This window comes from Cupressus sempervirens, chromosome 3 (assembly GCF_028749045.1).
Source record: "Cupressus sempervirens isolate cs-2001-9-10 chromosome 3, ASM2874904v1, whole genome shotgun sequence".
Lineage (NCBI taxonomy): Eukaryota > Viridiplantae > Streptophyta > Pinopsida > Cupressales > Cupressaceae > Cupressus > Cupressus sempervirens.
The window spans coordinates 300,972,981-300,985,264 of NC_143120.1; the positions used below are offsets into that span (position 1 = coordinate 300,972,981).

The 12,284-nt window shown below is 33.1% G+C and overlaps 1 long non-coding RNA gene across 2 annotated transcripts; it reads right to left on the bottom strand.

The window, feature by feature from the left end:
- Positions 1–545: 545 nt before the first annotated feature.
- On the bottom strand, positions 546–10,868 carry LOC149566176 (uncharacterized). Of its 2 annotated transcripts, none has more exons than XR_016362134.1 (3): positions 10,531–10,868; positions 8,907–9,061; positions 546–908 (listed from the first exon to the last, which is right to left on the bottom strand). It is a non-coding gene; the product is annotated as an uncharacterized LOC149566176 (long non-coding RNA). The 2 variants fall into 2 exon arrangements; XR_016362133.1 differs by having other exon boundaries at positions 8,907–9,104.
- Between the last annotated feature and the right edge of the window lie 1,416 nt (positions 10,869–12,284).

Sequence of the window (12,284 nt, forward strand, 5' to 3'; positions counted from 1 at the left end):
TGTATTGCAATATAGGATGTAAAGATGTAAAAGAGTGAAGACTTGAAACATTGCATTGAATTGGAACATCGAACATTAAACATAAATAGTCGAATTTGCAAATAGTGAATAGCAGGATGTCCCCCATCCTCGGTGGAGGTGGTGGAATCTAGTGGCACCGCTGGGGACGGGGAGACGGAGTCCCCAAGTCTCCGGTGCATTGAAGTCTCCGAGATGTCGGGCAAAAAGGGGGGGGGACGCGTCCCCGTGTTACTATGTGTACAATGTATGTTCTCTTGAGTATCACAGAACATACATGAACATATTCACTTTTAACCAGCATCACTCCATTGGATTTGTGGTCTTAAAGACATGACTTCCTTTCAAAAACCATTGTACAAGTAAAACAAGTGATGTTGAATGACTATGGAATCTAACAACTAAGGAGAAAGAATTAATTTAATTTTTTTACCCAACATTGTCAACCAAGCAATCCCTTGTCGTATCGTTAAAGTATTTCAATCTGAGTTTTTTATCAGAAGTTCCTTGCATTTGAGAGAATGGTATAGGCAAAGTTATATATTTTCATTCAAAAACTAAAAAAGAGAAAACAATCCCTACCTACCTCCAGGTATTAGGGAATATGAGATGAACATGCATGCTTGATGTTTATAATAAACTATATTGACAAAATCTTCTAGCCATTACCTTCGATACTCAATTTTGTTGTGTTTGAAATCTGCCTTGTAGGGAAGTATAACAGACCTTAATAAGAAGAAACATGGTAATGTAAGGTCCATTAACTTCAAAATATACCAATTCTTGCTACAATTGTTGAGCTTGCTGAACAATGACATTTCCTCCTCTTATTTTTTGAAAGTATCCCACCCTGTGGTATTCCCAACTCATATGAAAAATTATTTTAGATTCTGCAATCTCAACCAGAAAATTGTAAATATACACATCGATTATAACATTCTGTGCACAAATTGTCTAATGCGCATATATACATTAAGTAGACAATTTCAAAAAGGAAAATATTTCATCTCAAAGACATTGTTTAAATAAAACATCATGTAAATATCTTTTCTGTAATACAACCAACATTGTTGATACTGCTAATAAATTTTAAGTAGCTTTTATTTTATTTTCTTCTACATAGCCTATGGTTCTCGTATTCTATCATACTCTGCTGTATATCATTTTACTTCAAATATGATTTGACTCTTTGTGGTTTATTTGATTTATTCTTCTTTATATTTCTATATATCGCAAATGAGACTTTAACAAAGTTTCATTCATATACTACGGGAGCTTCTATCAAGTAGATCCAGATGCTCCCATTAAATTATTGTTATTAATTTCATCCGGTGTTTTGTTGGCAGTTTTTTTTATTTTTAGAATTTTAAATTTTTACATAAGTATCCCTCACTCTTGGTGCAGCCTGGTATGGATGTTAATAGAATTATAGCTTCTCATCTTGTAGATCTTGTCTGTAAGACAATCCCTAGTTTGCATCAGAATAATTGGAGATGTATGCTCCAACTAGCCTAGATCTGCTTCAGATTTTAGCACTTTCTGATGGAAGACAATAGTCCTGTGGTATGTAAATTCAGATCAAATTGGCATTTGAGTTCTCAAAGTATTATCTTCATTTTTGTACTTTTTCACACCCCCTATATATATTCATTATCATCCACTAAAAATAGATTCATTAATAAATTGGAATTTTGGTTGACGTGTGCGAGATTTTCAAGGTCTTCAATGAGGTAGTTAATGGCTTTGCACATGAAACTTGGTCCTCACTTAAAGTTTTCATTCTACTTTTTCCACTTAGTTCAAGGTTCCATTTTTTTGAGCTATCCTTCGGCATTAAGAGAATCGTAAAGTAATTTGAAATCCTAAGTTCAGAATCAGTGGCAAGTCATCTACCTATATTTCTCTTAAATCTAATGTTGAATGCAATGTTATGACATTTTCTTCCACAGATGAACTGACATGATTTATAATGTGAAGATGTGTTCTTTAGCTGTATTTTTTGTGATGCTGCTAGTGGATGCTTAGAGTGAACCTTTGATCTTAGCATAACTTTTATGATACAATATTATCTTGAATATGGAGACAATTTATCAAGAGTAGAATCTGAATAAAAGGTTTAGTTCTCAAGCTATCCTGAAGGTTTTTCTTTTTATATTTAATGAAAAGTATTGCAAAATATTATTTATGTGTATCTTGTTTGAATCCAAAATTAGCCACATGAATGAGTATATCAATCAATAAATAAAATGACATATTGATAAAGATATAATGTCCTTAAATTTCTTAACTCTAATCAAATATATATTTCTTTAATAAGTGTTTTTTTTTATATCCATAGTTATATGGAATATATAAATTTGTTACCTAAACCAATATCTAAAATAAAAAAAAAATTTCACTTGATTAGCATAAAAGGAAAATTCCAACAAGAAAGAAGACAAATTCACATACAAATCTATCAAACTTTATAATAACACATTTCACCATTCAGTATCTCTCTCTTCCACCCCCATCAATTTTATAATAACACATTCCACCATTCAGTATCTCTCTCTTCCACCCCCATCAATTTTATAATAACACATTCCACCATTCAGTATCTCTCTCTTCCACCCCCATCAATTTTATACTAATGCATTTCTCCATTCGGTATCTTTCTCTTCCACCCCCACCTTGAAAATCTTTTTCCTCTAAGCAAGACTTTAGCTGCAGCAACGCAGCTCTTGTTGATAGAAATGGACATTGAATGTACTACTACTAGCACTTGTTCTACCTTGAAAATCTTTTTCCTCTAAGCAAGACTTCAGCTGCAGCAACGCAGCTCTTGTTGATACAAATGGACATTGAATGTACTACTACTAGCACTTGTTCTTGACAAGTCCAAGGCTTAACTTGATTGTTGATCCATTATATGGATCACATGTTATAATTTACATAATGAATGATGTTATTAGTTTATTTAAGGAGATAAATTATATTGTTATTTATTTTAACAAATTTACAAAATTTTGGAAATCAAAATCAATGCGTGAAAGTAAGTAAAAACACAGAGTTACAATTCTTCTAATATTTATTGTTGAAGAGTATAATGTCCCCTCCTTGTACTCCTATGTATTTATAAGTAGCGTTTAGGGAGAGATGTCTAATTCTTTATCTCTATGAATTGCATATAATGATATCTCTCTTTCTCACACACACATGTTTGAATATTTTAAATCTCTCTCCCTCCCTCTCACCCCACTATCCCTTTATTTTGGCATCTCCTTCTCTTCCTCTTCCTCTTTTCTTCTCCTTTTTATCTTTCCTCCTCCTCCTTCCTTTAATTCTCCTCTTGCTCCTTTCCTCCTTTCCTGATTTTCTTTCTTTTGTGATGTTCCTATCATGATCTAACTATGTAGTTTTTTAGTCAAACTCTTTGACCCATATTTCATGAGTAGTGATTCAACACAAATCCATCTCTCTTTCTTTTCCTTCTTCCTCCTCCTTTTCTCCCCTGTGTTTCTTCTTAGTCAATGATCTTTTTCATTCTCTTTATCTCCTTCTTATTTTTTTGTCTATCTTTCTTAATCATATACAATATTCTATTGAGCTGACATTATTATCCTGAATATCAAGGAGAATATCAAGGAGCTACAAAATTATAGTACACATGTCAAAAAAATCCTATCATAGCACAATATATCTAGAAATTCAATCTTCTTAGTTCTTGCTAAGGGACCCTAGGAAAGGCTTAGCAATTAAATGGTCATTCAATTTTTTTCCTTTGGACAATCAATTTTGAAGAAATTTCTACATAATCTTATATTTCCTTATGTGATATTTATAACTTTCTTATTTTTCAAATAAATATTTATGCAATATAAGATACATAATTGGCAATTAAACTATGGAACATATCAATACCAATCTCCCAACATAATCATATGCTCGTAGATTCCCCATTGAAATAAATGTCTAGAAGTAATTTGATTATCTAAAAAAGATGTCATGCCCATTTTAAATGAATAATAAAATCTTTCAATATATTCTTTAGACAACAAAGAGAGAGTTATGAAATACTTAAAATTTGTTACATATATCTCTAGTGTTTTGGATTCAAGGAATGGTTTTATCTATAAAATTTATTATTTTACTCTATAAAGAGGTTTATATCCTTATTTCTAATTATTTGAAAAATAATATTTTAGACTAAATATATTTATATACGCAACTAAACTATTTATCTTTTAGTATTAAGAACTTCAAGACTATTTATGCTTTTCGTATTAATAACTTCAAGTTGTCAAAGGAGAAAGTTGAGACCCTCATGGAATCAATACAGGAGAGACTATTTATGCTTTTAGTATTAATAACTTCAAGTTGTCAAAGGAGAAAGTTGAGACCCTCATGGAATCAATACAGGAGAAATTGGAGCTTCTAGTTGAGAAGAAGAGAATGGTTTTAATATAATAATACATATGGAATATGTGCAAATTTTCAAAGATTTTGAGCCTTTTTAGTACAAGTTGCAGATAGAGCCATGGATTTATCTAGAAATAATGACAGAGGCATTCTCAACATTTGTGCTTCGTATACTAGTACATAGGAAGATTAGTCCAAAGGACATAGAAAGGCGTCTGTACACATGATTTCCCAAAGCCCGAGGCTTTGTTTAGGATATCAAGATAGACCAAACTTTAGAAACTTTCTTCTCTCGTAGACTTCCCTTGCTTTGCTCCATGCTACTCCACTCCTCCAGCCTAAGGTATGCTTTAGGGAGCTTCTCATAACTATTTTGGAATATCAGTGAGCTTAGCCCATTCAATATAAGGAAAAAAAATCAATTTCCCATTCCTCACAATTTCTCTCATCTAAAATTGCACTTTTCCACTGAATAACTTTCTTTTTGGATCTAATTTTAATAGATTATGTTACGTTTTTTTGCATTTGTTCTATAACAAAAGTCATTGATGGATACAACCCCAATGGAAACAAGAGCTGCAGGGCAGCATAGTTCCTGCCAAGTGTAGACAGGACAGGTTAATTTACTAAGTTCAGAAGTGTAGACATGAGAGATTAATCTAGTAAATTTAGTAGGAACAATGTATGGGAAAGAGTAGACATGACAGGTTAATTTAGTAGGATAATGCAATAAAAGAGAGATATGTTCTCAAACTGAAAATGAGCATTTATATTCACATCACTAGCAGTATAGTAAATTCTCAAATTGAACTCTAGCTTCAGTATTGATCTGCACATATTCTCACTGCTCTTGTGTAGCGCTACACAACTATGGCTTCCGAAGCCTTACGCTCTTTCACATTGTACATATATAGAGGGAAATTGAGTCTTGATAATATAATTGCAATACGAAATAGACTTCAACACAGTGACCTACAACAATAGTTACTATGTACAGCCAGGAAACTCAATGAAATGAGGAAAAGTATTAATGCAAAAGGTGAATAATTGCTGAAGGAAAACATGCAGAAAAAAACACTATATGATGAGAGGTGATAGAAATTGAAATGAATAATTGTGCACCAGATTTATGGTGATTAAAAGTCACAATCACACTCTTATCTCCAGCACTTGGCCTTTATTGAAAAGAACTTGTAAGATTTCAATATACATAGGCTTTGAGCAATGTACAGGTTTGGTAGGTCACAAAAAGAAGAAGGAATATCATGCTTTTGGAATAAGAAGGCACAGAGAAAGATCAGTGATAATGTGCTTCAGAATCAATCCAGTCTCTGCATCTGCTTTCGAGGACACTGTTCTCTTTGAAACTGTAACACATTCCTCAAGAAAAGTATGAATATAAGATATCATGGAAAAACCAGTTTTGTAAGAAGACGCAAAATTATCAGATATGATGTTCGATGCCATAAAAATGTAACACCTCCTGATCACAACATTGAGAAAACAAGGATCCAAGATCCATGCACAAATCTTAACTGAAAGACCACACGTCAGACTTGCATGAAGGAGAAGAATCCCTAATAGCCAGTTGTTGTTTCCCATTTTTACAGGGGAATGAGACACCTAAGACTTTTCTAGTCATGCCAAAACATGCCAGCAATTACCTTTATTTATGTCAACAGTAACGCTAATTTGGAGACTATTACGCTGATTTTCTCATCTTCTCTTATCTTGAAATCTGTGGAAGCATTCATCTGCACAGTTTCTTGTTAAGTTTCGATCATTTTGTTTAATTTAAAAAGAAGAATTATTGAAATTGAGCATTGGCAGAGAAAAATAAAGCATTGTGATTGGTGGTAGTTAAGAACATTAATCATGCATTAAGCTTGAGCCTAAGGAATAGTTCTGAAAGGAAGAAGACCTTTAATTATGGAAATCACAAAACTGGCAAATAATTTAAAATGGAAGCCTGCAAATTCTTAAGGTTCAACAAAACTATAACTCTGATATTCCAGCTTGTAATAGACACAGACGCACAGGGGTCTAAGCTGATGGACACTAATATCGGTGAAGATGGGAGAATGATATCTTATGGATATTGTCAACAATAATTTTATCTTGTCAAGACAAAGAAACAACTACCTCTGCTAGAAGGAACGACAAATAGCTCTGTTGGCTTCTCCTCGGTTTTGTGCAAGGTTGCAGAGTCCTACACTGTAATGCATAACAGAAAAAACATGATTGATGATGCTATTTTGAGGAAGATTTTCGAAAGGTGGAATTTAAGGTTTTCTGCTTTCCTTTAGTGATAGAAAAATGTTATTTCATAATCTCTACTCCTATTTTGGCCTTGGTAATGTTTTCTTGCCTTATCAGACCACGAGATGAGAAAAATTTGTATCCTGCTCTCTCAACAATCACATAATAGTGACAGAATGTTTGAACAGAAATCATAACATAGCGAGGGAATGTTTGAACAGTAATCACAACGATCACATAATAGTGAATGAACGTTTGAACAATAATCGCATAACACTGAATGAATGTTTGAATAGCTAAAATGAAAGAATGAATGACTTAGTAAGGGCTACATCAATTTAGAATGCTAAAAGGACTATGAGTATCAGTTAGATTATCCACAGACACACTGAGAATATTCCGGTAAATCAATTTGACAATGTATATCATCTTGATAGATTGAGTAAAACGTAACATAAAGAATTCCTTCCAACAACTAGCTGCCAAAGTTGTCCTAACTAAGTCATGTTTTGGATCATTTATCCCTATTTATCCCTATTGATAGATATATGGTGCAGTGGCACCCATGAAAGAATTACCATCATTATGGTTTAATATTATGCACAAATGTAAGCAAGAAATGTGACATGGGTGAAGGATCCAGGGAGAATTAATATCTTATCATTATTATTTAAGTTGATGCACAAGTTTAATTCAATGGGTAATGTATCTTATAAAGAATCCTCAAACAAAAGGATTTTACACTATTTTGTAACCGAATGAAAATCAATGAGAATTGAATGAATGATTTTAGGGTAGTTGTAAAAAGTTTGTAAACCGTTTAGATAGTCTTTAAAAGACATCTCATAATGTAATGGAAGGAGATAGAGAAGAGAATCAATAAGAGGGGAAAAGAAAAAAGGTTTGAAGAAGAGAGTAAATTGAGAAGAAACTATCATGGCTCTCTGTCGGCAGCCACCAGAGAGCCATACGTTTGTAATCTGTCATTAGTATACAATGGAAGTGTGTTTTAGTTTTAATAATGTTTCAGTCTTCTCTTTATCGATCTTAGTTATTACATCCAAGCATTCAGTTACAGTTCATTGGTTCATTGATAAGAAGAATATTATAACAATTTGGTTCAGGTTCCAAATTAAAGACAGTCAGTTTAATATTACCATTATTTTATTGTTTTTATTGTGATTGCTCCGCATCAATATATCAAGTCGAATGAATTCCTTCCAACAACTAGCTGCCAAAGTTGTCCTAACTAAGTCATGTTTTGGATCATTTATCCTTATTGATAGATATATCAAGTGGAATGGCTCACAGTTCTATTCAAGCCGTAATGAATGCAGCAAGGAAAAGTTGTTTTGGATAAATGCAGTGAAGGTCAAATTGTGTAAACTATACTCCACATGAAATCTCACGGGAGTCACACCCAAAAGCATAGAGAAGGGCTCTTCTGACTATCGTAACTTCCTCTAGAAATTTTATGGGAAATAGAGAAACATAAATAAGCTGCATGAATTGTTCTATAGACTGCAATTCTAGAATGAGATTTAGAAGTTGCTTCAAGAAATTTTGAATTCTTGTACTAAGTCCCACATGTCCTGCAGAGACACCAAGATGAAGAACAGGGGCAGGAATAGGCATCCAAACTGTAAAAAAATTAATTAGAAGGATTGTTAGGCGTCCGCTGGAATGGCTGGTTACAAACATGCTCAAGAGGATATTGAACTGAATTCATTGCAAACACATAGAGTAACTTAAAAGTTAATGAAACATCATTTTCAAATGTACAATAAGAATAGGTCCAGTTTTAATTACTGTATGACTGGTTACTGCTGGGGGAAAGGATGTTGCTATAGCAAATGCTCCCTTAAAAATGTTTGCACGCAATGGGGCTGTGCTCCATCTTCTTGATCACAATTATGACCAACAAAAAGGCTTTTAATATTAGGACGGGGCCTTGGGTTTTTGCAGAGCAGATGCTGTCAATTATAACAACAAAAATTGAACAAGAATAAACACCCATGAAATTTACAATTACTGTGAGATACTGCTGAGCAGAAGGCTAGACTCAACTAGATTAAATGAAGGTTAATAATATGCAACTGTGAAAGTGTATTCCTCACGTATCAGAGTAAAAAGAAAATTTTTAAAAGAAGAAAACCAAAACTTATGTATGCTAGTATTTCGAAACTAAACAATAGTGAAAAGCTAACACCATAAAGTTTTAGAAATACCTTTGATTGATAAGCTAGTCTATATAATACCAGAATTGTTTGGAGTCTTTGAACATTCTGCCAGAATACCGTTATTGACCTTCCAGAGTAAATTGTTCAGACCTCATTCTTTTTTGTTTGATTTGCAATTGCTTCTAGTCCTTTGTAGTTGAATTCTGGTGAAAACTGTTATTGATAAGTTCTAGCGGCAAGTTCTAGCTGAAGAGATTTTTGAACAAACAAAGTTGTCACTCTGCATACCATTTTCAATCAACATATAATAGCAATTGTTGTTGTTTCTTATCAAAATATAATAATTTAAAAGGCATTTTATTTATAAAAGTATGAAATGTCTTATATCCATAAAATACCTTTACTTAATTTAAGGGAAAAAAAATCAAACTACTTTAACTATTACATAGAAAACATAACCTACAGACAAAAGATCCCATCTATGTTTGATAATCTAAAACTTCATAATCATAGTAAAAAGTCTACATTATTGTGTCGATGCAAATGTACATATGAACAACTCAGTCACGTAAAGATTTATACATTTACACAGTCACAATCATAAATATACAGCTCTAGCAGATTTATATCAATGCAATCATCCATATACATCTACAATAGACTTACATAGAGATAACATATGCAAGGTTTTCTCCCTCACACAAGGTAGCTTCAGATAATATCAAGCTAATCCAAGAAGAGTTGCCTAGCCTTCTAGGTGTAGTCAAATGCACATACTGGTTTCATATCCCATCAACTATTTCAGGAAGAGTTGGTTATTAAGTGCACCATATTTTTTGCCCCATATATATCTATTCATAAGAATCTTGAGAACTCCAATATCAACTATCTCTAATAGATAGGAGTCAACGAGCTTTCTCTCACTCATTTCAACTGCAGTAGGATTGCAAAAACGGCAAATAAATGAAGTTGAAAAAATAGAGACTCATCCCAGCATCCAAATTCAAGACGCCGGGTTACAAAATTTAGATTTGTTTTTCTCACTCCTTCACAGTGCTGGATTATTGTGCAGGCTCTTGGACCTAAAAGCCAAGATGTCTGAGGCATGAAGTATGTGAACTATTTGAAGAAATCTATAAGGGCAGGTGATCTCAATTAATGCAATGATTGTAGAATAAGCAGATATAAAATTTGTAGAGAAAGGCTTAGGAGCTAAAAGCAGATTCCAGCCAGGTCTTTGAAGAAAGCAAAAAAAAACAAGTACACAAGTTATCCACGCCGTTGATCAAATGCCCACAACAGAAGGGTTTGAATAGGAATTTTCCAGAAATCTAATTTGTGCGGAATGATGCATGCTGGAATAAAATGGGCGTTATCAACCAAAATCAATAAACTGATGAACAACTGAAAGTAAAAAATATATCTAAAATGGTAACCCTGATACATTTTTCTTATCTATTTTCTAGCATTTTTAGGTATTTGAGTGAACATTGAAAACAAGAATCACATACAAAAGCCTTTCTAAAATGTGGAACACAAGGAGGCATGAATAGACACAGACGCGCTGGGTTCTGTAGCAGCGAGAACAAAGAAACCCTCGACACAATTTTTGTCAGAAGACAAGTAAACCTCCAAAATTGGGTGCAGAATAAAATGACAGTTGACGCCATACCTGGCAGGGGCACAGAATGATTTGGTCCTTGTGAGTTGCAATTGGAAGTGCCTGGACAACTTGTGTGTTGCAGTTGGAAGGGCCCGGAGAACTGTTCGAAGGGTCTGGAGAACCTTGGTGCGTGGCAAATAAAAAACAACAATAACCGAGAAGTTTTAGAAGAAGACATTCCTCCACTCTGCCTTAATGCCTTCTCACCTAAATCTCCGAGCATTCTGCATGACGAGAAACCATGCAAGAAGCCATTTGGCAATTGCAGCAAATGGAGTCTGGATGGTGTTAGGTTTATTACATTAATTACATTAGTTGTAGGAAGTTATTCTTCTGAGCAGTTGTTGTAAGGGAAAATAAAACTATATAAAGATGTCCAAGCATCAATGTAATTATTCATTCAGTATTGTTTCAATATTATTTTTATTTTTAGTATCAAGTTTATGTGTATCCAAATGATCTGAATAAGTAGTTTCAACATTTTATATTTTTTGCTTTTTCATTTTATATTTTCAGTTTCACATTCTTTGGGCCTGTTAGCATCAATGTAATTATTCATTCAGTATTGTTTCAATATCATTTTTAGTATCAAGTCTATGTGTATCCAAATGATCTGAATAAGTAGTTTCAACATTTTATATTTTTTGCTCTTTCATTTTATATTTTCAGTTTCACATTCTTTGGGCCTGTTACAAATAGCTACAAAAAGCTTCTTTGACCACAATTTATTTTCTGCCGTCGAATTTGGGGATATCTGACGCAGGCACTTTGAGGATCGCGCCTTTTTTGTGCATAGAAACCTTCGCAGGGATTTAGAACTTACCTGAGGAAGAGGACACATCTGAAATCAGGCAGAAATCAGTAAAAACCAAGCAACTCTTGCTTAAGTACATTGCAAATTGCCATTGTTGAAATAGTAACGAGGAGATGTGATTGGCAGGAAGTAAAAGGAACTAATCACGACTTAAGTAAAACCCTACGCAATAGTTCCGCCATGCAATGGCAGAAACTAATAATACTTGCATTGTAGAAGAGTCTGATCAATCTCTCCCTCGCCAACTTCTTCTAGAGAAATACAATAATTTTCTCTCTTATCTATCGCTATGAAACTCCCATACTTGACTATGGGTAGGCCTAGAATCTTTCACTAGCATTAAAAAATACAATTTTCAGTTTTACTACTATTCTTTATCTCTTTTACTATTCAATTTAAAGTTCTAATTTTAAGGAACAAGAAAGCTCTAATTTTCAATCCTTAAACAAAATGTTTTATAATGCTCATTTAAACTACTAAGTCTTCCTTTAAAAGGAACAAGAAAGCTCTAATTTTCAATCCTTAAACAAAATGTTTTATAATGCTCATTTAAACTACTAAGTCTTCCTTTAAAAGGTCCAATAAGGTTTATTTAGAACCAAACTATATATATATAATCATGCAACTTAGATTAGATGATAAATACAATTGTAAAGATTTTAGCATCTCAAATCTTAATTGTCACAAGTCTTTAATTCTTTATCTAATTCCAAACATTAGAAATCAATCTTTTGTCACAATGTTACAACGATCAAAGTAGTATTGTGTCAACTTTCTATATAAGATCTAATTTAGCTCAATCTCATTTGAATAAACATCTAATTTATCCCCACTAATTTATTTATTAATTTCTCATACGAGTATGTGCAGAATCATGGTGTGCCAAAAAGTGGGGATGTGAAAAAAATAGAGTTTGAAAACGTCTAAAAGTGCTTCAAAATCCATTCTA